We start from the raw sequence: 26736 nt of genomic DNA on the forward strand, positions 1-26736 counted from the left end.
AGATTTTAATATCAACTTGTAATAGGGATATCGGACGGTATGATTCCGGATAACGGGGATCTTTCCCAGGTTTAGGAAGTACAATAATTGTGGCCTCACTCATGGAACTGGGTAAGGTTTCTGTGTCAAAGGCATAAGTATACGTCTCCAATAAAGCAGGGGCCAGGACTTCCGTATAGGTAGAATAAAAGTCTAAAGGAAGCCCATCCGAGCCCGGTGACTTCGCCAGAGCCAAGGAGGCAATGGCATCGGCAATCTCGTCCAAAGACAGGGGAGCCTCCAGGGCAGCCCGCTGGGACGCCGACAACTGGGGAAAGTCCACCAGTTGTAGAAAATCCCGGGTTTCAGGAGCGGTGACGGTGGTTTGGGATGCATTAAGGGATTCATAGTAGGAGCGGAACAGCTGCGCCACTCGGGCCGGGTCGGTGACCTCCGCGCCGTCCGCCCCCACTAGGGAAACCACCACCGGTGGTGTAAATTCCTGGTGAGCCAGATAGGCCAGAAGCTTGCTTGCACGCTCCCCCTGCTCAAAGATCCTCTGGCCGCAAAAGAAAAGCTTACGTTTGGCCATTTCATATCGCAGTTGGTCGACCACACGAGTCTGAGACTTAAAGCGGAGTTCCGGGCACAAAAACGATATTCTTTTTTGTGCCCGTCCGCTAGTTCAGCCTAACCTGAAAAGGAATTGGATAGTTAGATTTTTTTTTAAAAAAAACTCACCTTGTAATTGACGATCGTAAATACTCACCTCAGGGTACCTCCTCCCTCGAAGCCGCGGCTCACCCCGTCACTTCCTGCGCTGCGATGATTCCTGGGAGCTAAACGTCATCGCTCCCAGGAATCAATGCGACGGCACCGGCCCCGCTCGTCACTTCCGGGCGACGCCGCATTCCCCTGCTAAACAGCTTCTGGGCATGCCCAGAAGCTGTTTAGGAATGCGGCGCCGCACCGGAAGTGACGAAAGGGGCCGGTGCGGCGCATTCTGGGAGAAGAAGACGCGGAAGAAGACACAGAAGAGGACCGCGCCGGCTTCAGCTGCCCACAAGAGAGATGGAAACGCTGTGAAAGAAATTTTATAAGTAAGTATTTCTTCTAAAAGGTAAGTGCGAACCGGGACAGATCAGAGGCTAGCCATTGTGGAATGTGCTAGCTATGACTGTCCCGGGGGTATGTTCATTAAAAAATGACATCTGTGCCCGGGACTCCGCTTTAAGTTCAGAGACACGAGACGGGGATGGATCCACGGCACAAGCCTCAGTAAGTGTGGTGAGGTGTATAAGAGCTTGTTGAAGGACAGCTTTAAAAGAGGATTTCAGACAATTGATACGTCTGCTCAGAGTGGAGCGGGCATGCAATTTAAATGACTCCCAGACGTGTGTCGCCAATGCCGACCCTCTGTTAGCGTCCAAAAAAAAAGCCCATTCTTGCGGTATGTCAGGCTGGTCCGCCAGTGCTCAAAGCCAAAAGGGATGGAGCCGCCACTGACGTGGCATGGTTGGCGGAGCCAGGTCCAGGGAAACCCAGTAGGGAGCATGGTCAGACAAAGACCGAGGATGAAATCCCGCAGATATCAGTAGCGGTAGCAATTGCGCAGAAACCATAATAAGGTCTATGCGAGAAAACGACGAGTGGGTGGTGGAGAATCATGAATATGCCCTATCAGAGGGGTGGAGATGACGCCAGGAGTCCGTTGCAAATTCCCTGAATAACCTATGTAGCCAAGTAACGTCAGGAGCAGTGACAGTCGGAGGGTGGGATGATCGGTCAAGGGCCGGACTCAGGACCGTATTAAAATCCCCCAACCACACAGCAGGAACGGTAGGATGCTGTGCCATTAAGGCAACCCCCTCAGTAACCACTGCAGCGCTGTACGGGGGGGGGGGGGATATAACAGGCCAATATAAGATACGGTTTGGAATATATGAGGGCATGCAAAAAAACAAACCTACCCTGTGGGTCCGTGTGAACTGTGAGAAGGGAAAAGTGAAGCGATTTACTCACCAGTATCAAGGGAGTGGGAAGTGTAAACCACGTGGTAAGCCCAACCCACCCAAGGCCGCCGCAGGGCCAATGGGAGTTGTCCCGTGGCATGGGTTTCTGTTAAGACCGCCACATCCGCCCTGTAAGATTTAAGGCACTGAAAAATAGCTGACCGCTTAATTTTGTCCCGTAGGCCACAGACATTCCACGTAAGGAATATTAAGGGGCCCATGGTAAGGACATGTATATAGCAAAGCGGATGGGTAACAACAGGACTCTGAGGACACATGACACTGGACAGCCACAGAAGAACACAAAGCATAAAAATAGTGCAACATTTACCCAGACAGGCAAAAGACATACATTGGTAATAATTGAAATAGCACATGAAAGTCAAATAGCAACCTTAACATTTCCCCCGCCCCCCACCCCGCTCTCTGCCCCCCCAACCTGGCGGGAGCACAAAACCCAAAACAAGTGCAGAGATCAGAAACATAACAATGTGCAACCCAGATCACCAGAAGGGTGAGCCGGGACCCAAGTACCACTAGCAAAATATCTAACAGCATCTCTGCAGTGTGTTCTGCGATTAGGAAGCCAGGAGTAGGAGCAAAAAAGAAAAGTAACACTAAAAAAACAAAACAACAGGGAGCATGCCATACACACCTAGTATGACAGCCCCCAACTCACGCATACGGTCGTTAAGTATAGTCCCCCTGAAGCAGGAAGGCAGTGGGACATAATGTGCAGGGGGGGGGCATATAGCAGGCAATACACTTGAAACCCAGCCCTGAAGGTAGTAGCAGGGTACACCCCCGAGCTGTGCAGATCAACACAGTAACATTGTCCAGGTAGTAAATGTCCAACCACTGCAAAGCGAAATAGAAAAATAAAATAGAAATAAGCAGGTAAAAATAAAAATAAAAAGAACAGAACAGAAGGGGGCAGTACTTTATACCATTCGTAGCGACCACAAAATGGTTTGGGGAGCCATGCAGGAGACCAACAGGTGGAATACCGGGATAAGACGGGCACCCCCCTTCACAACAGAGCAGAATGCGGGAAACCAACAGTCCTTACAGTCAGGATGGAAGGGGGGAAGAGGGAGTTCCCACCGTCCCTGCAGGGGTCCCAATGTCAATTGATCCCACATATGGAAAAGGTGCCAGAAAGGGAAGAGGAAAAGTCACCTCAAACTCGGTCTCGGCCTTGTGCTGTATACTGATCAAGCCATGCAGACGCCAACTCTGGGTCCTCATAAAATTGGGCTTTGCCATCACAAATCACACGGAGGCGTGCTGGGAACAACGTGGCGTATTTCAGATTATGAGTGCGGAGCCTTCTCTTAACGTCCGTGAAGCGGGATCTCTGTTTTTGAACTTCAATGGAAAAGCCCGGGAACACCATGATGGTCACGTTTTGGAAAGGGATGTTGCCACGTTCCCTAGTGAGACGCAGGATTTTGTCCCGATCACGGTAGTTCAGCAGTTTGGCTATGAAAGTCTGCGCTGGGGCACCCTCAGGGGGGCGGCGGGCAGGCATACGGTGGGCCCTCTCAACCGCTAACGTGGCAGAAAAGGCCTCCCTGCCATAGTTGGAGATCAGCAGATTTTCCAGGAAGGTGGGGGGGTCCACACCCTCAGCACCCTCCGGGAGCCCCACAAAACGGAGGTTACAGCGCCGGGCCCTATTTTCTAAGTTGTCCTGCTTCTGGGCGAGCTGCTGGAACTGGCGCTGAAGCGACTCAGTAGAACGCTGCAAGGGGAGAATGACCTCCTCTGCCTGGCTGATTCTGGCCTCAGTGTCCGTGACCCGGTCCCTAAGTTTAGACAAATCCTGTCTGATCATTGAGACATCCACTTTGACTTCTTCTATCTTGGCCGTTAGCGTGGCCTGACAGGTGGAAATGGCTTCTAGTATCTTGTTAATGTCGGGGGCGGCTGCGAGACACACAGGTCCGGTGTGTGTGAGAAGTCGTGGGCACTCAAGATGAGGAAGGCTTAAAGGATGAATCGACCTATAGCGGAACCACGCCCCATGAGCAATCATTTTTACTTTGTGAATGGTATTCATTCAAGTGTCATTGTGTATTATTGTGATAGCTGTAGTTGGACACAGCTATCACATGGTACAGGTCCAGTGTGATTGGCCCCTGGTTGTGTGCACAAAGTGAACGACTGGGAGGATATAATACAAAATCCACCCATGATAACAAAGCTCCCGACTGACTGTATTTTTAACACAGGCTAGGCGGGAGGTGGTTAAAGCGATAGTATACCCAGCTTTTTAACTTTTACCTACAGGTAAGCCTATAATACACGGTTTAGGAGATATTCACCCTGCCTGCCTAGGTGGAGAAGAACTGGGGGAATCCATAGCGGAGAAGGATCTGGGTGTTCTGGTAGATCATAAGCTTAATAATAACATGCCATGCCAAGCTGCTGTTTCCAAAGCAAGCAAAGTCCTTTCTTGTATTGACAGAGGCATGGACACCAGAGAGAGAGATATAATTTTGCCCCTGTACAGATCATTAGAAAGACCTCATCTGGAATATGCAGTTCAGTTTTGGGCACCAGTTCTTAAAAAGGATATCAGGGAACTGGAGAAAGTGCAGAGAAGGGCAACCAAACTGATAAGAGGCATGGAGGACCTCAGCTATGAGAAAAGATTAGAGGAACTGAATGTATTCTCTCTTGAGAAGAGGAGATTAGGGGGGATATGATCAACATGCATAAATACATAATGGGTCCATATAGTGAACTTGGTGTTGAGTTATTCACTTTAAGGTCAACACAGAGGACAAGGGGGCACTCTTTACGTCTAGACTAAATCAGATTTCGTCTCCAAATACGGAAAGGTTTCTTCACCGTAAGCGCTGTAAAAAATGTGGAATAGACTCCCTCCAGAGGTGGTTCTGGCTAGCTCACTAGATTGCTTTAAAAAAAGGCCTGGATTCTTTCCTAGGTGTACATAATATAAATAGGTTCTACATTTTTTTTAGGTAAAGTCGATCCAGGGAATATTCGATTGCCTCTCGGGGGATCAGGAAGGAATGTTTTTCCCCATATGTAGCAAATTGGATCATGGTTTGCTGGGGTTTACTTTCACCTTCCTCTGGATCAACAGCGGGTATAGGATTGTGTATATGGGATTGTATGGTTGGGTTTTCAATACTATTTTTTTTTTTTTTGGTTGAACCAGATGGACTTGTGGCTTTTTTCAACCTGACTAACTATGTGACTTTGCAGCTGCTGACACCAGCGTCGCATGCGCTCTGAAGGTCCCGCGGACCTTCAGAGCTCCTTGCCGGCTCCTTGTCGAAAAGTGAACTCCTGCACGCATGCGCGGGAGTGATGTCATTGCGGCTCCGGCCACTCACATCGCTGAAGCCGCCTAACCCAGAAGAGACTCAGAGGAAACATGACAGCTCCCTTAGCGTTGTCTGGGTGACCGTGTGGGGGCTTCATTCTAAGGTAAGTATTTCATAAAGTGCTATTATGCGATGCATACTAGCACATTATGCCATTGTCTTGCAGGGGTTTTTTATTTATTTTTTTGTACTCAGGGGATACTACCGCTTTAATTATTTCCTTAATTTCTAACTACGCTGAACTTTTTTGACATGTGAAGGAGAAGTCCTAAGCAGTGACACCCAGGGGAAACTAAGGTTTAGGCCTCTTGCACACGATACTCCTGTTTGAGCATCTCGCAGCTTGAAAAAGCTCAGTACAGCTTTTTTTCTTTTTCTTAACCAGCCCATTAATTGTAATGTGCCTTTGCACACAGGCGCGTAAACAAGTGTTGTGCATTCTTCAGTAAGAACAAAATAGAAAAATCTGCATTTTTGGTCAGTAATTTAAGCCTCAATGCTCGCAAATACTCGCAAATACATACAAAAAAAAGGTCTGGAAAAAGAAGATGCTCATACAGGAGTATCGTGTGCAAGAGGCCTTAGCGGTACAAGCTACCATCTTTAGAGTCAGACTTTCCCTTTTAACTGGGCAATCTTTATCTGGGCCTACAGACCTCTTGTAAATCTACTGGAAGGCTTCTGATGTACAAGAAACCATTGATAGAAAAAAAAAAATAAGTGCAAAATTAAATGTTATAATGAACCTAAGCACATATCATGATTAATCATCAAATTCATTCCTGGATTTACCCTGGATTATTCTTTGACATATGATGATTTCCTCATCCAGTAACTTGTTGTAATGCCATCTGCTTTTTGAAGGCCCATGTTTACACACCTGGAAACATTCAGTACTGCAGGATAGGGTTCTTTCTTCATCTTCTTAAGTGAACTTGGCATTCAAATAATATATAAAGTTAAAGCTTTAACCTCTATATGATTTAAATTGAACCTGAACTAAAAAAATGCAGATGTCCTGGGTTTTATAAAACATCTACAATTTTTAATTGTACCTAGGTAGCACCCAGAAAATGTATATTTTGTCTTGAATTACTCCTGAAAATAGAAGTGCTTCATTGCTGTATATCTAAAGTGTAAAATCTAGACTGGATGAGAATGAGAATGAGAGAGAAATTATGTGAGTTCACTACTTTGCTGCTCAGTGTTTTCCCTGCTGAATAGGAAACTGTCCCTGAGGTCTGCAGTACAAGAAACTCCCTGTTACTGCTTTAATTATTCTATGTACAGTGTAACGGAGCTCCAATACCTAGCCTAGGTATCTCCGCTGTATAATCCTTGGAGCTAAGGAAGTGCTACAATATCCATGGCAAAATCCCCCCCAGTAACTGGACGACACACAGTTCTGGGAGTCAAACTAGAATGCCTTGTTTATTGAAAGACACAAGAGATCTACACTCTGCCAAAACCCATCCCTCTTCGAGTCATTCCACACAAACACACATCCCATAATATGCTTAGAAGGAAGACAGGAACAATAGAACAATGGAATGCAGGTACTCACAATAACCGACCCCACCCCACTAGCAGGGGTCTATGAAACACCTCTGCCATATTCTAGCAATCTGCAATATATCTTTATATATTTCCTCAGGGACACTGTTCAGTAATATTATGGTCACTCTTTCAACACAAACCACACTCTCAGTGTCCATTCCGCTACATACAGTATATGGGCTTTCTCCACCTCACCTTCTACCTACTCATTATTTCCTCATCAGTCATCAGATCACCAGTCATCAAAGTGCTGGCTTTAGCATTAGAAAGCAAAGCTCTGTTTCTACAACCAATGCTGACTAGCCCTTTGCCCTATGTTTGTTTTTAGGCACAACTGCCGCAATTTAGGTCCTCTAAAATGTCAGAAAACTATTGCATGTTCCAGGTAAGTTCCTGAATTTGAGTTCCATGTTTACAAACATATTGAACAATCTGGTAGCAACCAGTCACAAGCAGGAATAAAGTTTTCAGACAGAAGGACAGAATGAGAAAAAGATTATAGTGGCTCACTTATAATTTAAAGCAAGTTTGATATCAGCATCTTGTTTTTAGTATTCATCTATGTTAAATTGCAAGTTTAAAGGTTATACAGTTTAACGCTCTCCTGCAAGCCTTACAAAAGTCATGGCAACTTTTACTGTCATTTGAAATAAATGAAATGCAGTGTTTTGAATCTAAACTTTCACAGCAACAACTTTCTAAGTAAAGGTTTATAGAATATGTCCTAAATTACCTTGATTAATTACCTTCTGTAGCATCATGTTTTTATTTTTTTAAGGAAATGTTTAGACTCAAAATGTTTAGACTAAACTATCTTTCTTTTACATTATATGAAAACAGATTGTGCGGACTTTCCAGACTTTATATATCTAAATCTGTGGTCATGCTAGGCACTGGGTTAAGTCTTCTATCTTCTTTATTGCAGAGGAGAAGGGCCCTTCTTTAGGTGTCCACCTTGCTTCCTGGGTGGTGTAGACACTTCCTAAAGGCTTTCCATCAGTGCCTGAATGTCTCCCACAATAAGTCTACTATTCTTCTCCAAAGGGCAGGACTCTAGTTCAGAGGCAGCACTAAACCAATCTGGTGTTCCACATTGACCTGTATTGCCATGGCACATGTTGACTGGAGGAAAGAGCTAAGGGATGACTCATTAGTATTTTGCCATTCCTTTACTGTCCAATCCCAAGTTGGGGGCAGAGTGGTGAATGCATATTGCTATATTGCAGTAGGAAAAGTCAGATCACCAACCTGACTGTGCCATCTGGTAGAGCTTTGTCAATTTCAGGACAGTAAATGTAGATGGACAGAAATACAAATCCCTTTATAGCTAAAACAGTTTCCATGTATGTATTTTACAATATAATTGTGTATTAGGCTGATCAACTTTAATAAACTTGTTTTTCTTGTTTTTCCCTGTCTGTCATGCTGCTGCTTCTGAGGACTAGTATAGAGTCAATCATATACAGCATACTTGTTCCAGGAATGTGACTGAAACATGCCAAAGTCAGGCACAACCAGATGCCTAGCATTATTATTGTAATTCTCTTAAGACACTTTAATTTAAATCTATTGGTATACTGGAGACAATATCAGAATCAGAGGCAGCAGCTATCTTGTAATAGCATATTTCATGTACACATCTCAGATTATCAATCTATTCATGTTACTCCCTGTTCCCAAGATAGTACTAAACTGTGTCTGAGCACCACAAACTGAAAACGCTATATAATTCATTTTTAAAGTTCACAGAAAACTCACCCACTCATCCTTGTTTAAATGCTTTATTTTGTTGACAAATAACTCTGAAAAAAACCTCTAGCATTTCTAACAATGGCCATCTTGAGTAAGGACAGATTAAATATGTAGCATTTACTTCCTGTTATTCATCCAACCCTACCTGAGACATTCAGGCAGTAGGATGTGCTTAGCTGAGAAAACCCCTCTTCCTCTCCTCCTAAAGAATGAAAAAAAAAGCCCAAGAAGACTCCTGGGATGACATCATTTTGGCCCAGCCCAGAAACCAGGAAGTAACTGGATGATTGTTAAAAAAAAGGTTAAAACAAGTAATCCTAATATACCTTCTTGTCTATATATATAAGGGCCAGTAGCATAACCACTTGCCTAACTCGGAATGTACATCATGAGTTTAACGTTAAATACCATTGTTATGGCAGCAGCTAGCTGCCATAACCCATGATATCATTACCTAAGGTGGCGGGCTTTCAGATAAAAGTGATTCCAGTGGTGGATTCTCTGTAAGGTCACTTTTATAGGCAGTGGAAGTGGTGCTCCCCCCACCACTTTCCAGTCATTTCAGAGCTAACCAGAGCCATCAGTAAGCCTGAACCAATCCAATGAGACCCATGGCTAGGGAGGAAGTCGAGTGGGGGCAAGATAGCCCCCACTTGGCTCCATGCTCTTGGAGGACCAGAGCATCCTTCACCATCACTTCCGGATCTCGGGCTTAAAGACATGATTTTTTTTAAGTCAAAGTCAAAAATAGTTTTGTCCTTTTTCTTGTAAGGGTAAATAAGAGATCTGGGGTCATTTTGAACCCAGGTCTCTCAATAAAGAGGACAGGTCATGCTTATTTCTATTAAAAGAGATGTTTACAAACCTTGTATTAGGCATAAAAGTGATAAGAAAATAAAGAAAGGGACAGAGTAAAAATAAAAAATAAAAAGTAAAATAAATAAGAAAAAAAATTAAAGCACCCCCCATACCTCTGTGCTTGCATGCACAAGCGAACGCATATGTAAGGCATGCCTGCATATGTAAACAATAGTGCGAGAGCAATAATTCTAGTGCAGGACCTCCTCTATAACTCTAAACAGGTAATCTGTAATTTTTTTAAATCGTCGCTTTTGGAGATTTTTAGGTATTTCGTTTGTCGCCATTCCATGAGTGTGCATAATTTTAAAATATGACATGTTAGGTATCTATGTACTTGTGTCACATCATCTTTCACAGTATACAAAAAGAAAATTGGGCTAGGGTTACTGTTTTTTTTTTACAAATAAATTAAAGTTTATTTTTCCCCCCAAAAATTGCATTTGAAAGACCACTGTGCAAATACAGTGTGACATAAAATATTGCAACGGCTGCCATTTTATTCTCTAGAGTCTCTGCCAAAAAAAAAAATAATATATATATATATATATATATATATATATATATATATATATATATATATATAATGTTTGGGGGTTCTATGTAATTATCTAGCAAAAAAATAAAAAAAATATAGATTTTTTTTATAAACAACTAATGTCAGAAAAAGGCCTAGCAAAAGGTAAAGTGAAATTCATTGCTGGAACTAACTAAGCTTAAATGTGCTCCCCTCCTCTTTATAACACCTATACTAGCAATCCAAATGAAGGAAGATGTTTGTACTTACCTATTCTTAGGGTGCTCCAGTGCAGTCAGGAGATATCCCCAGCAACCGGCTTCAGGGAAGAAGAGAGGGTAATAACAAGGCATGGGGTGCTTGGGTGGTGACATCACCCATAGGCTTACTATGGGTCATCTGTTGTCGGCTGTCCCTCTTCTCCTCGAAGCAGGTCACTGAGAGCCAATTATGTGACTGGACCTGAGTGCCCTGGGGTTAGGTAAGTATAGGCATGTTCTTCCACAGGGTAGTTAGTATAGGTGTTAGAGGGTGGGTAGGAGCAGTTTTAAGCATGGCTAGTTCTGACTTGGACTTCCACTTTAATGTTCTTTGAGAGAGTTTAGTTCTGCTTTAATATATCTTCCACAGTAAAACACACATGTACAATAGGAACAGTTTGGGTGAAATAGTTTAACCTATGGCTATATATTTGAATTGTGGGAGGAAAAAAATAAAAGTTATGGAAATGCAAAGAAATATTTGGTGGGAATCAAAACTACACTAGAGCTAGAAGATAAACATATAACCACAGGCACTATACTGACCTTTGCACTTATCAGTAAACTATTCTTGCATCTTGGGCTAGCAGGCTATTAAATGAAATGTTCACAATATACAAATCACTTCACTGACTGGCTGCAGCAAAGTTTTACCACCTATGGCATAAAAATTTACAAATCTGGAAAAAAATGTTAATGATATGGAATATGGACATAGTCTTTTATATGTTGCTTACTACAATAATTTTGATGAGAATCTGCGTGGAAATGTCTGTCAGAGAATTTAACCTCCTGAAAAGATCATTTTAAAACAGATAAAATGAAATCTCCAGGATTAAGTAAAAAAATGAAGAATGATTACTCTGACAGAATATTAATGTAATACGAATTTCTTGAATCGTTCAGGCATTTTAGAGCTAAAATATTTAAATGTCAGGCTTAAAGTACATCATCATTGTTTGAACTTAAAAAATCACAGTCAAATTTCATTGCTTGAATGTCTAAGTAATAATCTGTTCCTAAGCAACTAACACTAATTCTCATCTTTGAAGCTTTTTTCAAAAAAAAAAAAAATAAAAAGGATTTTGAAGGGCTAGAATTAGAACTCTAACCTTTAGTATTATAAAGAGGTGACTTTATGGTAACTTTTTGATATGCCACATATTTAAAGTGCACACATGCCGTAATGTATACAAAGATGTTAGTGGTATTATTTAACCCCTTTATAGCTAAGAGTATTTTGTGCTTTTTTGATTGGACTCAAATGATTCTACCCTTTTTCTCTTGGCTCTTGCCTCTCTTTACAATGAGGAAGACCACATATTATGACAGAGTTTAAGAAGTCTTGCTTTATTAGTTGATAACCCTCAGGTAACAATGTTAACCACTTGCCAACCGCCAGCAGTACATATACTGCGTCAAGTCGGCTCTGTCCCGCGAAATGATGTAACTGTACGTTGTTTCACGTGACCACTAGTGGGGGTGCACATGCTCCGACTGGCTACAGGGGGAGCCAATCAGTGGGCCCGGCAGCCGCGATCGCTCCTGGTGGAGACGGAACGGCGGTCTGTTGTTGTAAACATGGTGGACCACTGTTCTGTCAGTAATGAACACAGGGATCCTGTTTTCCTCTTATTTAGGAACACAGGTCCCTGTGTTCATTCAGTGAATACAACCCCCACACAGAAAGCACCCCCTAGTTAAAAATGTAACCATTGGATTGCCCCTGGTGATAGCCCCTTTCCTGCCAGTGTCATTAGTACAGTAACAGCGCATATTTTTAGTACTGATTACTGTAGTAATGTCACTGGTCCCCCAAAAGTGTCAAAAATGTCAGTTAGGTTTCCGATCTGTCCGCCGCAATGTCGCAGTGCCGCTAAAAATTACTGATCGCCACCATTACAAAAAAAAATAGAAAATAAAAATGGGATTTGGCAACCTTTTTATACTTATAATCTTTTTTTCAGATCCTCAGAGAGTTCTTTGCCATGAAGTGCCATGTTGAACTTCCAGTAACCAGTATGAAAGCATGAGAGTGACAACACCAAATTTAACACACCTGTTCACCATTCACACCTGTAACACTAACGACATGACACCAGAGAGGGAAAATGGGTAATTGGGCTCAATTCAGACATTTTCACTTAGGGGTGAACTCACTTTTGTTGCCAGTGGTTTAGACATTAATGGCTGTGTGTTGAGTTATTTTGAGGGGACAGCAAATTTACACTGTTATACAATCGGTACACTCACTACTTTATATTGTAGTAAAGTGTCATTTCTTCAGTGTTGTCACATGAAAATATATAATAAAATATTTATAAAAATGTGAGGGGTGTACTCACTTTTGTGAAATACTGTATATACATAAACACACATATACATATATACAGGCACACACATATATACAGACAGACACACTCACACCACTACTTGCCTGCACATTTCTCCTCTCTTGATGAATATTCATGGATCTCTGCAGGTTCCTGTTATCTCCGACCTTATCCAGCCCCCTCCAGCTCTACTTGGCTTTCCACTGACTAACCCCTCCCTTTCTTGCTGGCAAACTCTCACAAGAGTGAGAAAGCTGTGCATGATGTCATTAGCTTAGGACAGTGGTGGCGAACCTTAGCATCCCAGATGTTTTGGAACTACATTCCCCGTAATGCTCATGCACTCTGTAGTGTAGTTGAGCATCATGGGAAATATAGTTCCAAAACATCTGGGGTACCAAGGTTCGCCATCACTGGTCTAGGCTAATGACCAGACAAGAAAGAGGAAGTGGGCTGTATAAGCTATTTACGCGAAGAAAAAAATGTTTTACTATCCAATGTTAAAAATACAAGGGCACAGGATTTAATAGATCTAAAGATGAAAAAATTACAGAAGAGCCGCTTTAATAAATTAAACCCAAATAACTATCATTGCTGACTCTACAGGAAAACTACCCATATGGTTGTCGCTGGCTGCAGTACTTACAATACAGAAACAGGAATAAAACAAGAGCAGTCAGAGTGAAGTAAAAAACATGATCTGTATACTTGTTCCAGGTCAATGACTTAAAAAAAAAATAAAAGCATTGATTTCTTATGACAGGAAGAAAACTAGTGTTCTAAGGAGAGGTCAGCAATGTCAATGTCTATATTTCTATTTATATCCTACTGAAAAACACAGAATTCAGGGAATAGAGAGAGCAACACAAAATAGGAAACAGTAATGAAAAGATTATATTTGGAACCTTAGGGTACCAACCATCTAGTGCTTAGCTTAGTTTAACACGGTCTGTGTTTCTTTAAATGGTTAGATCACCTTTACCACAAAAAACTGCCTATGCAAATAAGGGGCATATATAGATAAAAACAAACTGTGAAGCTTTGACTACAGCTTCCGCTTATTCTTCTGCTAAAGGTGTCGTCCATTTACACACCCCATGAAGCCTGACCTGAAAACCCCCAAGATATTGCTAGGACATTGCTAAGGGGGCCCAGCTATTACTGTTCAACTTCACCATCACAGGAGTGAGCTCCCAAAACTCTGAGCTCAGAGATTAGAGCTACTGCATTAGCGAAGAGAAAGAGAATGCAAGGGGGTTTGAATCACTCATGTGATAGTGAAGGTGAACAGTAATAGCTGGATCTTGTTTAGCAACGTCCTAACAATATCCTGTGAGTTTTCAGGTGAATTAACCTCCCTGGCGGTATGATTCTTTCGGATTTTAGGTGCTGAAAGCAGTACCATTATTTTGCATGTAATTCTTGAGAATGAGCAGCCCAAACCAACTATTTACATATGATTTTTTTTTTTTACTGGGCGTTCTTCTTTATAACATCTCGGGTATGATAAAGTTTGAAACACAAAATCATAAATTTTAATATAATAAAAAACTATAAATAAGTTAAAGTATGTATGTATACAAGTATGTATGTATGTATACACATATATATATATATATATATATATATATATATATATATATATACTGTATATATATATACTGTATATATATATACACATATATATATATATATTTATATATATACATAAAAAGTACAGTAAAACTGCAGGAAAGGACACTGGGGGGCAATGTAATGTGAATTTATTTTATTTTGAAGGGTATCAGTGTGTTTGGTGTGTTTTACATTTGAATTTGCCGCCGGTTCCACCCCCCTGCGAACGTCACGTCGCAGGAGACGGAAGCCGGGGCACGGAGATGATCGGGAGGAAGATCCGCCGCCGCATACCGCTCGCATACATCGCTGGATCCCGGTGACAAGGTAGGTAACATCTTTTACAGGATCCAGCGATGCTTATGGCGGTACCCCGAGTGTGGCTCGGGGTTACCGCTTTTGGCTCTGAAATGTAACCCCGAGCCACGCTCGGGAATACCGCTAAGAAGGTTAAGAAGATTTTACACAGCCTCTCAACTTTTTTGGATTTGGGGTTGTAAATGCATGTGCATCCAAATCTGCTACAAAATTAAAGTGCTTTTCTGAAAGAACAAAAAAAAAAGAGATATTCAAAATGTTAAGATAAAGTACAAACAAGTTTTGGGCATTAATTTAATGTAACTTTAACTGCTTCAGTTTAGGATGGTAAAAGTCTGTCTCTTGCCTTTAGCATGCCAGCATCACATGCGCCTCTATATGGACATTGCTGGGAACCATTGTGTTCCCAGCTACACCTGTGTCAAAGACTGTTAGCAACAGTTTTGATGCAGCAAGTGTAAAGTGTAAAAAACAGAGCACACCACTATGGTCTTTACTTCTATCACCAACCTTGGGTACCAGCATTTCAAGAGTGTCCAACCTTTCACATCCCAGTCGACAGAGAAGCAGAAGCCACACACCAATCACTCCATAATTTTAATAACTTTATTATTTCATAGAGTCTACAAACTTTGCCAGACTCTTTCCATAGACATGTTTGCTCTAAAGCAAAGAATAAAAGCTCTTTATGATTAAGCTCTGCTTTTAAAATGCATCCCATCAGTGGGAGGGGTCTGGTGGGATGCAAAGAGTCTATGGAACAATAAAGTTATTGAGATGGTAGAGAGATCAGTGTGTGGCTTCAATTACCCTTATTGATTGAAGTATAATGAGCATGAGACTGTATATTATGTACACCCTTATGCATTCCAATAGTCAACATGCTTATGCACATTGCAACAGGCAAGCTTACAGTAGGCAACCATAAATAACTAATATATATCTATTACATCATGCATTAATGCCTACATCAGCATTTTTACATTAACTTTCATTTAATCTTAAGGCAAGTATGCAAACTTATTAGAAAGGGAGGGCCGAATCGGGAGGAATAAACAAAAGGGAGAAACCTGATATTTAATGAAGTTATATCTATTGAAGGTCGCACCTAATTTAAGAAAAAATATGCCACTTTGCAAATTACAATATTCAATTCCAGAGAAGAAGACTATACAAATTCCTTAAGTATTTAGCTGAAAATGTATGTATAAAAGTGTAACTTTCTTAACTGGAAAACAGCTGGAGCCACATTAATTTTTTTTCCTAAGCCTCTAAAGGCCACAGAAAAGGAGATAGGGGGAAGCATGAGGCACATAAAACACCAGTTTAATACTGTATGCCCTAGCTGGTGCCACATTATTTTTTTTCCTGAACCAGTAAATGACGCAAAAAAGCAGAGAGAAGGAAGCATGCAGCCCTAAAAAAAAAAAAAAACTGTTTAATTTGCTTGTCTTAACCACTTAAGCCCCGGAAGATTTTACCCCCTTCCTGACCAGGGCCTATTTTGCGCTTCGTCACTGCGTGACTTTAAGGGACAATTGCGCGGTCATGCAATGCTGTACCTAAACAAATTTGGCGTCCTTTTTTCCCACAAACCGAGCTTTCTTTTGGTGGTATTTGATCACCTGTGCGATTTTTGATCATGCGCTATAAACAAAAAAATAACGTCAATTTTGCAAAAATAACAATATTTTTCACATTTTTTTATATGAAATTCCCAAAAAAAAATTTAAAAATCTAAATTTTTTAACATTTTAGGCCAATTTTTTTTTACCATATGTTTGTTAAAAAAATTGCAAAAAGCGTATTTTGATTGGTTTGCGCAAAAGTTATTGCGTTTACTAACAAAGGGAAATATTTTTGTCATTTTTGTTGTTTTTTTTAACGCGTAATGGCGGCAATCTGCGATTTCTTTTGCGGGACTGCGACATTGGGGCGGACAAATCGGACCCTTGACTGACATTTTTGACACTTTTGGGGTTACCAGTGACATTACTACAGAAATCAGTGCTATACATATGCACTGTTACTGTAAAAATTACACTGGCAGTGAAGGAGTTAACTGTATTGGAGAGGGAGGGGTTAAGTGTGTCCTAGGGGCGTGTTTCTAACTGTGATTGGCTGTGACTTGATGTGTAAGAACAGTGATCAATGGTCCTACATAGTAGAACCGTTTGATCACGATTCTTACACAGGGAGAACCGACAGGCGGCTTTGCTTACACTAACTGCCTGCCCTTCTCCCTCTGTCACGGACGATCGCGAGTGCCCCGCGGACACGCGCGGGGGGGGGGGTCCGTGACCGAGCGGGAGCGTGCATCCGGCGGCGCGCGCTCGCTCCCAAAACCCTTACAGGCTAGCGACGTAGCCCTACGTCGCTCTGCCTATGAGGGGCTGACTGCCGACGTAAATTGTCGTGCGGCAGTCGGCAAGTGGTTAAGATGATAAAATTACGTTTTTTTTTTTTAAATGTTGTATTCTTTTTTTCCTTGAAGCACTTTTATTGCATGTATAATAATAATAATAAAAAAAAAAAAAAGTTTACCTATTGCATTCAAAATATAGTGCATCAGGAATGACTTTGGGTTAAGTTGCTTGTATGGTATTCATCAGGTACAATACGTGTTTACAAACAGTCTCTTCTTCATTATGGAATTGGAGAGTTCAAAGAAGACAAATGATAACACTGACCAATTGACAGGATTACAAAGTGGTTACCATTTGTCAGCATAGCACTTATTAAAGATTGGGAAGCTTTCTGATGTCAATTTCAACAACTTTCATTTCTGAATTGCTTGTTTGCTTTTGCTGTCTCTAATTACTTCTGTAATAATACATTGGAATTGTTTAGTTATGTAGATAAGATTTTGTATGGTTCTTTATAGAACCGGTGAATCAGTGAGGCTGATTTCCTAGGGGATTTGAGAATGTTCACACAATAAATTGTGTGAAGATTCACTTCAATTATGAAATCATATAGAGCTGAAATAAGTAAACAGGGATTTTCTTCACATGATTGGATAATTGAAGTGAATCTTCATGCAATTTATTGTGTAAACAGTCTTACCTTCTTTAGTAAATCAGCTTCTTTATTTATAACCCCTTGCAGGTAAAATTTAGAATTCTCTTGGCATGTTTTACAGTATTGCAGTTTAAATGAAGCATTCCAATTTTCCCAGAACTATAAAAAAAGATTGTGAATGCTAAAGAAAATGTTTCAAGAATATTTGGAATAAGGCGGGAGAGAGAATGCTGATGCAAGAATTGAGGTTTTATTATTTTTAATCTCCTTTTTTACCGCATACAATATTTGTTTATAATGCACCTATTATTTTATACTCTGGGAATGGTAGTAGATAAAAAAGCAGACTTAAGGTAAGGCATTCATACTTGTTTCCAGAAGGTGGACACAACCCTTGCACATATGAAAAAGGCATTCTGTAAATGGTCAAGGGGGGAGGAAAGGGTGGGTAAGTGCCAGGATTACTTCAATGTATGAGATCCATAGATCTCAAAGCCACAATGTTGGATGTTTGGTGCTGGCTGTAACATGAATTCATTAAACAGACAATGTGAACATTTTACACCCCAAGACAAGAGGTAACTTTTTTGGGCCTTAAGAAATTATATAGATGTCTGTGGTTGAATACCTTAGGAGCAATATTTGGGGGAATCATATCAGTTTGCTGAGGTGTAACTTCATTGCAATATATCATGTCTATATAAGATAAATTTAATTTAGTGTAACAAAAAAGTACTGTGACAATATTCCACAAGGATTCACAGGGCTTCTTCTTGTCACCATTGTGTTTTTTTCCATATACATGACATCCCTAAGATCACTCATTATCATTCTTTAACCACTTCTTACCCACCCAGCGTCACATGACGGCGGAGTGGTGCATCCATTGTTCTGGGACGCCATCATTTGATGGCGCACCAGAACTGCCAGAGTGGCGATCGTGGCCGCGCCATGTTGCTAGGACACCGTGCGACCCCGATATCGGTAAAGAGTCAATGACATCACTCTTTACCCATGTGATCGCCTGTGTCAAATCACAGCCGGTCACATGTAAATGAGGAAGTACTGTTATTCGGCTCTCCTCGCCTCACACCGTCAGAGTGTGAGGCGAGGAGAGCCAATCAGAGGCTCCTCCTCACAGGGGAGACAAAGACAGGTAATCAGGGCATTGATCATCAGTGCCCTGATTATACAAAAGTGAAATAAAGTGCCAATCAATGCCCACCATCAGTGCCCACATTGCCCACCATCAGTGCCCAAAATCAGTGCCCATAGTGCTGCCAGTCAGTGCCCATCAGTCCCTGCTCATCTAGGCACTGATGGGCACTGATTGTGGGCACTGATGATGCTGACGCACAACTATACCTGTCTTCAAACCAGACACTGCACTGGTGACCCTGTGACAAAAATCAACAGGTGTCTTATTGCCATGCAAGTATGGATGGACTTTAACTGGCTTAGACTAAACCCAGACAAGGAAACAGTGCTTGTAATTAAAAGGCTAAAGCTAACATCAAAGTGACAGCAAGCATGTCCAGCTGATTTACCTCTTGGTAAATCTACCATGTCCAGTGATTTACCTCTTACAAATCTTATGCTCTCAGACCATGTGTTAAGCCTGGGCATAATCCTGGACACTGAACACTGATTAAGCAACAGGTATCAGCTGACATCAAGTCTTCTTTCAACCAACTCAGGAATATTACAAGAAAAAAATTACAAGAACCAAACATTTTATTCAGAGTATATGCAAATATGATCCATGCTTTGGTATCATTCAACTCCCTTTGCCAAGGTGTCCCTTAGAAAAAATCATCATTTACACAATAAAGTAGCCAGGATGCTCACTTACCAACCAACACCATCAATGCCACCTTTAAATTTATCACTACCAATTTGATAAATACTTAGATTCCTCAGTGAAAAAAAGTGCTATGGATATTATTATTATTTTGTTTTTCAGGACAAGCTTTCAGATGGTCTACCCCCTTCTCCGGGCCAAAGCAGTACTTATACACAGAAGTTTAGCAAAATCTCTGTGTATTAAACTCATTCTGAAATTGATTTTTTAAGACATAAAATATTATAGGATATTTAAGGATTAAAGTGTAACTTTCAGAGATTCTTTAAGTGTGATCTAAGTATTTGATACGGTAATCCATAAAAAGGATACGTATTTTACTGCTCAAACATAGGATTTTAGATTTTTCAATAATGATATTATAGCCTGATATTTGTCCATATTGGTAGAATAACTGGAGAATGTGGGGAGGATTTGTTTATGAGAGGCATACAGTATACAGAAGTAGGTCACCTGTGAAGCCATTAGTCTTGAGTGGTCAATTACTAAATGGAATTGCTTTAATTTATGGTAAACTACCCAATAGGCCCTTGTCGTGCGTCTCTTTTCATTGTTACCTAGGATTGCTGATTGTTGTAATTCAATCTCATTTGGAATTAGAAGTATTTGATAACATAAAAGAGATTTAAGTGATTCTAATGGCACTACTTGCTAGTACAATATATCATTGAAAACTAGCCAAACGTTTTTATCAATCATTTTTTTGAGAATGGTTTGAAAGCAAGGGTGGCAAAATGTGAAAATGGTTTTCTATCATTTTACCTATATATTGCACCTATGAATTACCGAACTGCAAAAAAAGAAAATAATAATAATAATAATAATTATCTATGTACCCCTTTCAGTAATAACAGACTTGCAGTCTAGGTTCCTTTGCCTATGTTCTCCATGTTTGGCATATGCTGTCATAATCTTTGAGGCTGTTACTCTTGACACATTTGAAATACCTCTGTGGGCATTAACTATTTAACTTGTTTGGAATTCTCCAGGCTACCTCATGTTGCTACTGAAAACTCTCATTCTGAGGTTCTGATAGATACGGTAGCTACTCACTGGAATTCCATCCATGAGCCACCCTTATATTTTTCAAGAGGAGCTTTTGTTTCTGATTTGCCTACCCTTGCATATTTCCTGGAATCCTGTATACTTACCTTTTGCTGTACTTTTTAAAGTTAGAATTACTGTTTTTACAAACAATATCCCCAGTAATTGCTGCTTTGCACCAGAGAAAGAAACTGAAAATAAATTATACAGACACTGAAAAACAGCCTGCAGGTTATTTCAATGGAATCGTTTGCTCTGATGTATCTAGTATCTAGTGCCAGGACATGGTTATCCAGTGTCTAGGGTGAAGATGCCAAACTGAACCCTCTGCCCCCAAGGCAGAGCATTAAGGTGGGATCAATAGAAGAGCACATAGTGTGCCACACCAAGCTGAATGTAATGGTTGTGGCATGCACCAAAATAGTGTCAATGGTTATTGCACAATGCAGCAAATTCCAGAGTTTATTAGTGGTGCACATATTGTCCCACAGGGGTTGATTTATTAAAACTAGAGAGTGCAAAGTTTGGTGAAAATCTGCATAGAAACCAATCACCTTCCAGTTTTTGTTTGTCAAAGCTTTACTAAACAAGCTGAAGTTAGGAGCTGGTGGGCTGCCATGCACAGCTGCACCAGATGTTGCACTCTCCAGTTTTAGTAAATCAACCCACAGTAAAATGTGGGCATCAATCCAAGGAAAAAATGCTCCGGTCACTGGTAGGAAAAAAAATCCCTTAATGTTGGTTGTTTGGCTGACATTGTGTTATTGGAAGAAAACAAAGTTCCACTGGATCAGTGTCAGTGGGGGAAAAAATGATTGTTGTATCTAAATCTGAAATCAAGGCATACATATATGGAAGTCCTCTGATTGGCTATTAACCACTTGCTGTAAATATACTGCGGAAAGAGGCTCTATTGCAAGAAATTACATACATGTACGTCGTTTCGTGCAAAAGCCAGTGGGGCGCGCATGCTATTGGCCAATGGTGGAGCCCATCAGTGGGTCCAGCGGACCTGATGTCCGCTGGCCACCAGCAATCGCTCCCCAGAGAGACGGAATGGCGGTCTGCCGATGTAAACAAGTCAGACTGCTGTTTAGTCAGGGATGAACACAGTGATGTTGTGTTCCTGCTATTTAGGAATACGGATCTCTGTGTTCATATAGTCATTCCATCCCCCACAAAGGTAGAAAGCATCCCCTGGGGACACACTTAACCCTTTCATAGCCCCTGGTGGTAACCCCTTCCATTCCAGTGTCATTAGTACAGTAACAGTGCATATTTTTAGCACTGATTACTGTAGTAACGTCACTGGTTCCTTTAAAAGTGTCAAAAGTGTCAGTTAGATGTCGGATCTGTTCGTTGCAATGTTACAGTCCCACTAAAAATTGCTGATTGCGACCATTACTAGTAATAAATAAATAAATAAATAAAAATGCCATAAATCTATCCCCTAGTTTGTAGTTGCGATAAATTTTGCGCAAATCAATCAATATACACTTATTGCGATTTTTTAACCAAAAATATGTAGCAGAATATTGGTCTAAATTGATGAAGAAATTAAGTTTTTTAAATTTTTTTTATTAGATATGTTTTATAGCAGAATGTAAAAAATATTGTTTTTTGTTTTTTTTTCAAAATGTTTGGTCTTTTTTTGTTTCTATAACAAAAAATAAAAACCCCAGAGGTGATCAAATACCACCAAAAAAAGCTCTATTTGTGGAGAAAACAAAGGACATCAACTGTATTTGGGTACAGCACTGCACGACCGTGCAGCTGTCAGTTAAATTAAAGCAGTGCCGTATCGCATAAAATGGCCTGGGCATTAAGGGGGGGGTAAAACCTTTCTGTCCATAAGTGGTTAAATAAACATCCACATTGATCATCCTCTTTTCTCCTATTGCCAGCAATCTTTCGCTCTCCAGAGGGAACCCATACAAAGAAAGAGGTGCCCCTTCTCCTTGCTTTCTTCAGTCCACAACAGGTTGCTTTTGGAGGATGAAAAAAGCAGAATCCTCCCTCCAGAAGCTATAGTGACCACCTCTGCCTGACAGGACTGACACCACAGTCATGTCTGTTAATCAGTAGGCAACCAGAGAACAGATTCCTTGCAAGTTCCCAGTGTGCAGTGTCCCCCCCCCCAAAGGAAAACACTGCATCCAGGGCAGCTGTGCCTACTGCTCCTTCCAAACCTCATCCCAGCCTTGTTCTTACAACAATTTAGAGGTTAATCGCTAATTTGAAACATGTTATAGGCATCATACAGTTTTAATCTAAGTGCGTTTATATACCTAAACCAAATGTGATAAGAGAAATATATTTACACAATTTAATATAAAGCACTCAGCAGGGTTCAATAATCTGAAATTGAATTTCATGGCAGATTTGTTTTATAGTTCTCATGAAAGCGATGCTAAATATGTCTTTAACAACATTCATAGATCAGTGTTCTCCTATTTCCAGTTAAATTCACTGGTGCTGTGGCCACAGAAATTCATTTTAACTTTAGATCTGTGTATGATCTATACCAATCATTTTGACATAGTTTTGATGCAACTTTCTTGAGACATATAATTTTGACTCATTTTTTCTGCAACCAAATGCTTCAAATTTGTAATTTGCTGCTATTTAGAGCACACTGGTTGCTCTGGGAATTTTTGATGTTCATCTTTTTCCCTTTAATGCATACAAACAAGACATATTAAACAATCATTAAAACACATACATTAACTGATCCCATTGATAAAGTTTTTGCTTTACAATGTATGTCATTAAGGAACATCTTTTGATTTAGAGTTATGTGTGTTTTTGCGACAGTCAGGTATCTCTTTTTGTGGGCTTGCTGTGCTATATCATTCTTTGTCAATTCCGTTTGTAACTATGGTAAATATGATATAAACCCTACAGAATATTATTCTCTGTAATTTTTTTTATTGTATGCTTATTTGATGGAACAAGATTTGCTCTTTTACTTGGGTACTCTATATGCCCCTAACTTTAACCACTTCTGGACCTGAAGGTTTTTCCCCCTTAATAAACAGGCCATTTTTTGTGATTCTGCACTGCGTTACTTTAACGGACAATGGCGCGGTCGTGCAATGCTATACCTAAATAAAATTGATGTCCTTTTTTACCACAAATAGAGCTTTCTTTTGGTAGTATTTTATCACCTGTGTGATTTTTGTTTTTTGTGTGCTATAAACACAAAAAAAAGCAATATTTTTCACTTTCTGCTATATTACATTCCCGAAAAAAAAAAAAAAAAAGAAAAATTTAAATCAATTTTTTTTTATCCTTTTAGGCAAGTTTGTATTCTGCTACATATTTTTGGTAAAAAAAATCCCAATAAGCATATTTTGATTGGTTTGCGCAAAAATTACCACGTCTACAAATGAGGGGAAAGAGTTATGTCATTTTTATTTCTTATTTTTTTTTTTAGTAATGGCAGCAATCTGCAATTTTTAGTGAGACTGTGACATTGCGATGGACAGATCGGACCCCTGACATTTTTGACACCAGTGACCAGGGGGGACCAGTGACATTACTACAGTAATCAGTGCTAACAATATGCACTGTTACTGTAATAATGACACTGGCAAGGAATGGGTTAACCCAGGGGGTGATCAAAGTGTGAGTCTAGAGGAGTGTTTTCTAACTGTATGGGGGGGGGACTTGTGAAATGAACGCAGAGAGCTGTGGTCCTAAATAGGAGGATCACAGGCTCTCTGTGATCATTTCAGAGAGAACAACGGTCTGCTGTGTTTACAACAGCAGACCGATGTTCTCTTTCAGTGGGGATCGATCACAGGTACCAAGTGGCAGTCGCGGCTGCCGGCCCCATGGATCGGCATCCCCGCTGCCTAGTGGGGGCATGTGTGTGCCGGCAGGTACGGCAATTAGCGCAGCCGAGCCAGCCTACCGCAGTATATATGCGGCGGGCAGTGGGCAAGTGGTTAAAAAATTGCACCTATTTTCTCTGATACCATTCGACTGACTGATCTACTCTAAAAATAGGGGGAAATAAGCTGAAGGGCCATATCAATAGAGGGCCTTCTACCCTTTACCTGTTTCTTTGCTATTATCACAACATTCCTATTTGTTCCCCTTAAAAAATAGAATAGTAGTTAACCGGTTGCCGACCGCCGCAAGTACATATACTGTGGCGGTCAGCCCCGGCCAGGCACAGTGACTTACCGGTACGTCACTAGCCTGTCACTGGCTTGTGAGCCAATAGTGGGCGAGCGTAAGCCCGCTGAGGCGCGCGCCCGCCCTGGCTCGTTCCCTAACAAGTCAGTGCGTGTGACCGGCGGACCCGATGTCCGCCGGTGACTCGCGATCGTTCGATGGGAAGGGAGAAAGGCAGGTGGCTAATGTAAACAAGCCGCCTGTCATTCTCCCCTGTGTAAAAATGGAGATCAGATCTCTGTTTTTACACTAGTAGCCATGTCCAATCACAGTTAGAAACACGCCCCTAGGACACACTTAACCCCTCCCTCTCCAATACAGTTAACCATTTCCCTGCCAGTGTCATTTTTGCAGTAACAGTGCATATGTATAGCACTGATTACTGCAGTAATGTCACTGGTAACCCCAAAAGTGTCAAAAATGTCAGTCAAGGGTCCGATCTGTCCACCGCAATGTCGCAGTCCCGCAAAAAAATCGCAGATCGCCGCCATTACTTGTTAAAAAAAACACCAAAAATTACAAAAATCTTTCCCTTTGTTAGTAAACGCAATAACTTTTGCGCAAACCAATCAAAATACGCTTTTTGCGATTTTTTTTTACCAAACATATGTAGCATAAAACAAATTGGCTGAAAATGTTAAAAAATTTTGATTTTTACATTTTTTTGGGGGGAATTTTATATAAAAAATTTGAAAAATATTGTTACTTTTGCAAAATTGATGCTCTTTTTTTGTTTATAGCGCATGATCAAAAAATTGCACAGGTGATCAAATACCACCAAAAGAAAGCTCTGTTTGTGGGAAAAAGAGGACGTCAAATTCCTTTAGGTACAGCGTCGCACGACCGCACAATTGTCCGTTAAAGTCACGCAGTAAAAAATCGCAAAAAAAAGCCTGGTCAGGAAGGGGGTAAAATCTTCCGGGGCTTAAGTGGTTAATACACAGGCCACCTTTCATAAGTGTGCTGTATACTTTATATCACCAATTTCAGCATTGTTCATGGTAATTGTGCCACTTTACATTGGAAATAATTAGCAACAATGCCCTTTTCGCTAATTTTAGGTGAAGTAAGCTAGGGTGACCAAGGTATCAGTTTTTTGCAGAAAATAGAGAAAAAATCATGTCTTTCGGTATAAGAGTTGAACCGTTTTTCATGCAACATGTACCCATAATTATATCTTCTTGTACGTGTTGACTCATATCTGTAATTTGTATATGGCTGTATGATACAGCTTCTGTTCCAATAGATTTGGTCAGTGGACTAAAACTTGACTCTTCAGATATAACAAGGATATGGGAAATGATTATCGTCACTTACACACACCCACACACCTACACAGGTTTAACTGGATGGACTATTGTTTTTTTTTTTTTGACTTAACTACTATGTTACTATGTTAATATTGCCACAATCCATTAATATATGAACTAAGACATCAGATTTCAGGTTTAAAGTGCAGAGGATCAATGTTAGTATATGGGGAAGTTAGGAGCTTCTAAGTTATTTTTTGAAGCTGCTGAGTCACTTTGATATGTGAAATAAGAACTATGGATTCTTTGAGACACATACCCTTTAAAAACGGTAATAACTCATGGTACACCAATGCTTTACTTCCCATACACTCGTGAAATACATGATGGAAACTGATAGAAGAAAAAATAACCTATTGTATCTAGCACCCTTCAATGCCTATCAAAGACTGCACAAGGGATGTGTGCTCTACAATTATTTCAGATAAGCACTATCTCATTCCAGCACTGAGCTCACTTAGTCCAAAACAGCACATACAGCACAAGCATGTAATAGCACACTTGGTAATAAGCCCTATGCATGTGAAATTAGCTAAGCCTACAATGATTTTTTAACATCAAAACTATGAAAAATAGGCTTAATCCTAAACTAACCTAGATCCCAAATGACATTCCCTATTAAATATACAGTATACTGCTATGCTTGAAGTGTAATCAATTTACTGCAGGTGCTTGAGAAAGTACGAAACCTTAGATACAGAAACTCCTAGATCACAGCAAATATTTTTAATGTCTACTGAAAGACATTTTAGTATCAGG

General features: G+C 40.6%; 1 protein-coding gene across 2 annotated transcripts in view; it reads right to left on the reverse strand.

Annotated features, from left to right (window-relative positions):
• The window catches only part of FSTL5 (follistatin like 5), a gene marked incomplete at its 3' end in the record, with an annotated part of 983490 nt that overhangs the window by 411954 nt on the left and 544800 nt on the right, over nt 1-26736 (reverse strand). The gene's annotated exons all lie outside the window — the stretch shown is intronic.

The sequence above is a fragment of the Pelophylax lessonae genome (genome assembly GCF_965119305.1).
Source record: "Pelophylax lessonae genome assembly, chromosome: 1".
In the NCBI taxonomy this organism is placed as follows: domain Eukaryota; kingdom Metazoa; phylum Chordata; class Amphibia; order Anura; family Ranidae; genus Pelophylax; species Pelophylax lessonae.